A 6,054-nucleotide genomic window follows, 5' to 3' on the forward strand; every position below is an offset into this window, starting at 1 on the left:
GTGGTGGCTATTTTATTGTGAAAGCAGCCTAATAGGCGGCCACCATTACCTCCTATGAAGGGACAGGCAATTATACATCCATGCCTTCTCCGGGATTCGAACCCGGGTCCTTCGGTATCGCAGTCAGGCTGCCCTAACCACTATACCGTCTGAGCGTCACTTTAAAAGTTATATTCTCATAACATCAGATAATTTGAACTCTTTTTCTGAGAACCTTTGCGTTCGAATTAACGAGCATCCATTGTATAGCATACTCATAATTTAAAGCAGGGAACTTTTATTTAATTGTCATTTCTGAGAACAATTTACTGGCTGCCCTTTAAAAATTCGCTCTCTACGTGGAAGTTTATATCGCCCATGCTCATGCAAGCATCTCCGAAAGCATCTCTGCAGACTTGTCCTCCTATGACCTTCCAGTGCTGCACATAGCAGATTTTATATTAAAATGTTTCAAGAATACTCGGATGACCTTACTGTCGCATCCATTTTAAAAAAGCTACTTTATATCTTCATTTCAGTGCATGCAAAATTCTGATGTCCAATAGTTGATTGATGGATATAAAGTTTAGAGGAAAAAAGTAAAACTGAGATGTTATTTTTTACTAAAATTTTGATTTTGATAATTAATTTTTGTAATAATAATAGACTAAACAAAATAATAAGTTGGATCAAATTAGAAAGTTATGGAAAAACACAATTCACAGTTCTAGCTGAGCCTTTAAAAGTTAATCAGACTCCATTTTTTTCTTTCTTCCTTGCTCCACCAACAAAAGGGAACCAGTGCATATAGCACTGCGCTCGAAACAAGAATTCCTTTTCGGTGGTGTAGTGGTGTATTTAATTATGGCAAAGCTCACTAGGGCTATCTGCCTAAGGGGAGGGATGCCTTCGTGGAGGACTTTCTAAGGGAAACTGGCTCGTATACACGTTACACATGGGGAAAACCACGAAAACACCCATGCAGCCTGCCCGTTCGCGGGATTCGAACCTCGGACCGAACTACCAGTGTTCAGCGACTTTACCGCTGGTGGGCCTCCATTCCTTTTCGGAGTTCTTACTGTATACAGGGATAGATAAGACAGAAATATTCTACTTGTTACAACCACTGGAGAAACAAAAATGAATTTGTTAGACGCATATGCTCAAAGATGAAATAACGTGCACAATAATTCGACATTCGCATGGATAATGATGTTTTTCTGGAGGGGAGAATCAGCTGATAGGAACAAAAATCGATTTGCAGCATTTTCACTTTTCCTTGAGTATCATAATTAATATGTTGTGAAGTGCCCAGATGCGGTGAGAGGCCGATGCTATTCGCACCAACATAACCACGCATGCGCACTGAGTTGTCGGATCCGTCATTTGAACCCAATCTAAAAGAACGGATTCTACTTACGCGAACCGCCTAAGTGTTGTAGTGAATCTTTTTTTTTTAAAAAAACAGGTTACTACCTTGGCGTAGTTTATCATTTTGTAAGCGTTGGCGACTTTCAAAAGATTAGAAAGAAAAATGGGTTTCTTTTCTTATACATATAAAAAGAAGGAACACATTTCCTTTTATTAAAGTATATATAAAAAAGGCAGATTTTTATGTTCGCAATGTTTATCGTTTTCCTGAACGGTTGGAATAGTTTAAATGACTGAGTTGGGGAGGGGCAAAATCTTGTTTACATTTTTTGTACTTAGAATACATTTAGCTTCAAAGATGTGTTTTGCACAATAAAGACTTTAATTCATTCTTCTTTGAAAATTTTCGTCTGAGAAAAGATAATAAAAACTAGAAAGAGGATTTATGTGTAGAAAATTTAGACATGAAATAAGTTAAAAGCGATTAAATCAACTATTAAACGAACAATTAATCATATAATACCGGATATTAAGAATTTTATATGCCTGTTTATTTTTTTAATGGAAATACTTGGCATTTTCAGGACAAAAAGTATTTCAAAGAACTTTGAAATATTAGTACAAACACATGGATAAGGTTCGGAGAACAGCCTTGGTTGCGCCAACTTGGCTCCTTTAAGGATATGGGAGACATTTCATTATGCCAACGGAAGTAAATATCATGTGGGGAATAGGTGCTAAGGAGAAAAGGAAAATACATGGGAAAAAACGCCATTAAGATGTGTTTATATTTGTTTGGTACCTGATTGCTAATTTGGTTTTGTTATGTTGCTAAATTAGCATTAAAAGTCGAGTAATGTGCGTCTATTGCGAAAACGCAGGGCAATTACTTTTCGATCCAATTTTATATATGTATTAATATATCACATTCCTGCTCATATGATCTTCATATGATAAGCTACTTTTGACACTTATTTCTGGATGTGTATTATTTTACAACTTTTTCTGCTTTGAAAACCCAAGTATTGAAACATTATGTGTATGCTTGTGAAAATATTATTTCAGATATTGTCGTATAACTATATTATAATCTCATATTATTCAGTTCTCATATAACTAAGATATCCCAAACCTTATCCCAAACACATTAATAAATTAAATTTGAATAAACAATGGGATGTAATTTAAAAGACAGAAGAGATTTATATTTAAACATTTGCACACATAAATGATTTATCAGATTTTATTTCATAAATAACTTTGATTTTGAAATATGGCATTTGAACCTATAAACATATGTGGATACTGAAAAAGTGATGAATATATAAGAATATTATAATTTTCAGTAAGTTTTCTTATTGAATAATAAATTCTGACAGTCCTATGCTATAAGACTAGGGTCTAAGTTTGCATAAAAATTCCTCTGTTAAATAAAAGAATTTAAGTAAGTTCTGTAGCCTTTTTGTCAATACATTAAAGATTTTTTAACTAATTATACGTCCTCGCTTGCAATTAGAACCATCATTAAATCCCTATTTTATCTAATCCTTTCCTGAACATTATCATGCATATAGATTGATCTCGTCCTTGTAACTGATAATTATTACTTGCAAATTATTCTCTTGCTGGTTTAAGATCCTATTGCTGAGTTAGAGTTAACAACCTTCGCTCTCACTACCGCCTGCCTTACGGAAATCGGCGTAAAATGTTGGTACCTGCTGAGGTGATTGTGCGCATGCGCGAACGTAGGTCGTGTGAATAGCCTCTTAGCTATTTGCACCATCGGTGCGATTAGCCACTGCGGCGATGAGATGGCAGATCGTCTGGGCTGCCAGATTTATCGCGAAATCGCAAATTCGGAGAAAAATTAACGATATGCCGTAGACGTAACCAGAACATTTTAAAACGCATTCTTAGCGGTTTTCCTCGGGAAATTCTCGAAGGTAGGTTAAAGCTGTGTAAACTCTGCCTTTATACGGAGAAAGTAGTATCTTAAGTGAGGTAGTAGTGTTTGAAGTTCAGAGATTAGCTGGCGAGCGATTGACCGAATCGGGGGCTGTACTTTAGTGTTTTGCGTTAAGCTGTCTTTAACGTTATAGCCTGAAGGCTGTGTTGCTGATTTATTCAGCCTGTTTATCGTAGTTTTTCGACGACTGTAAACGTATCTTCAGAACAGTTCTGTATAATACTGACAAATAAATCGTGTTTTGATTCTTCATCAAGTGTTATCAATTATTCAAAATACACAAACACGTAGAATGCAACAACTGGCCTCGGGGGTGGGATTTGTGAGTAATTGCCAGTGGCCCGCCTGCATGGGAAGGATTTGGTGGAAATGGGAGATTTGATGGAATTGTTGGCGGCTGTGTGTGCCGCACGGGACGAGATGAAGACTGAGATGAAAGCCGGACAGGGGAGATGATGACTGAGATCAAGGTTGGACACAAGGGTGGTAGAGCCAAATAAAATTGTGTCAAGAAGAAATAAAACCCGGAGAAGAAAAGTTGCAAGAGAAACTCCAGATGGAAGTGGAGTAAGGCAAGATTGGAAGCGACATCATGGAGCTCAGAGAGGAAACTGGAAAATAGCAGATGTGGGGGAGGGCTGGGATAAGCCCGGGAAGGAACTTGAGGATTCTGGGATTATCCCAGTTTCTTGTTGTGCGGTGGTCGGGCCGCGCCCATATGATGGAGAATCGTTATGGAGTGTGTGTAAGACGCAGTTTTCGATAGTGGCGAAAACTAACAGGTGGGACTCCCACATGAAGGCCTCTCGCAGTTAGCTGCATCATTCCAGGGCGGTGCTGTAGACGTCTTGGGTGTCCTCTTGGGGGACCGGATTTCGAACTTCAACGCCCTCTCGAATGCACTGGAGCTGTGATTCGAAGGGAAATGCGTGAAGGACTGTGGCTGCCTGAAGAACTGTGACCGGTTCAGAACTCGTGAACAGAAGGTCACGGAGGGATTTCGAGAACTGTCGACTGACACTGAGAAGTTGGCGCATTAGGCATGTCCGGGCTGTCCACTTGGTGTCCGCGAGGTTCTGCCCTTGATGAATTTCGTCGATATAGTCAAGGATACGGAAATTCAGAAGGCTCTCAGATTGGCGGATCTGAAAGACCTAGGGGTCGCCTTTGAGGTTCGGGTCGGCTCGGCAGGCGACTGAAAGGGATCTCCATTTTATTGGAGCGGCCGAAAGGTAGACCCAGATTTTTTATGTCGCAAAACGGAGGGAATAAATAAGAGAGATTTCGGAGGCGTTGGGAACGCTGAATAGAAGAAATACTGAGAAGAAAACAATCAAGTGCTTGAATTGCGGTCTGGGGGAATGTCTCCTCAGGGCTGTGAAATCGTGCCAGGGAAACTAAAATGCGGCAATCTTGCGAGGTGGAGGTTGCCGGGCAGAGATGCAGCCCCTTTGTAAGTTTTCCAGGTCTCTTCGGTGGGCGGCGGAAATGGCGGAATCTTCGTCGGGGGATGCGTGAGTGGGCATCCTTGTGGAATGATCACTGATGCTGGAGCAGGTGTGACCATCGTCAGAACAGATATAGCTCGGGAATTGAACGAAGCATTGCGACAGACTTCACTCTGTGTGACTTTGCAGACAATGAAGGGTGATAAAATTCCGATTTAAGGTTAAATTGGCGGTGGGGCCTGCCGGCATTTGGCTTTCACCGCTGGCATCGCGGACGAATTAATATTCAGACTGGACTTTTGCAGAAGTATGACTTTATAATGGACTTTCGACATGGCGAGATGCACTCTGCAAGGGATGTTTGAAATGGGAAACTGCGTTCCTTCATCTCATCGGATTGCAGCAGAGACGGATGTCGTCTACCCTCCGATGACGGAATAATTGATAGCCGGCTCCGTGGAAAACAATGGCTTCGGGTTTGGAATGATTGAGAGTACCCTGACGATAGCCAGGGAGATGTATTGATGGACCTTTCGGGGGACTTCGTCCCCTGTGGGAGTGGCGAATGTTGGCCTTAGACCGAGAGCCATTCAGAGGGGTGAAGTTCTAAGAGCATGCACTCCCGTTACGGGCATTTAAAGGGCCCTCACAATTCCGACTGAGGCAACTGGGGAAAATAATTGAAGATCTTCTGCAGAGTGCAAATTTAACCAACGAACAAAGACGTGCTGCAGGAAAAAAACAATAAAAGAATTTGAAGATCTATTTTCTGGAACATCCAGATATATTGGAGGCACAAAACTGACGCTACATCGAATTGATATGGGGATCACTCTCCGATTAATCAGAAGTCTGCCGTTGCCTAGACAGGAAAAGGTTGGAAATCTTCTGAAGGAGGTGGAAGAAAATGGCATCATCGAACCATCCTCAAGCCCATGGGTATCTCCTACAGTTCACGTTCGGAAGAACGACGGCTCAACAAGATTTTGTGTCCACTACCGGAGACAAATAGACTATAAAAGACAGTTACCCTCTTTCTATGACTGACGATACTCTAGACACGCTATCGGAATACAAGTGGTTTTCCTCTTGTAAGTATCCTCAAGAGTGGATACTGGCAAGAGGAAATTCACCCCTATGATAGACAGAAAACTACGTTCACTACCGGCCCAGGACTCTGGCAGTTATATCATTTGGTATCAGTAACGCCTGATGGAGACAGTGCTTCGTGGCCTATCTTACGAATTGTGTTTGGTCTACCTAGATGATATCATTATAGTGGGCCATAGT

Source organism: Stegodyphus dumicola, chromosome 3 (genome assembly GCF_044657685.1).
Source record: "Stegodyphus dumicola isolate Sdum_Otavi_A_Nest chromosome 3, ASM4465768v1".
NCBI lineage: Eukaryota > Metazoa > Arthropoda > Arachnida > Araneae > Eresidae > Stegodyphus > Stegodyphus dumicola.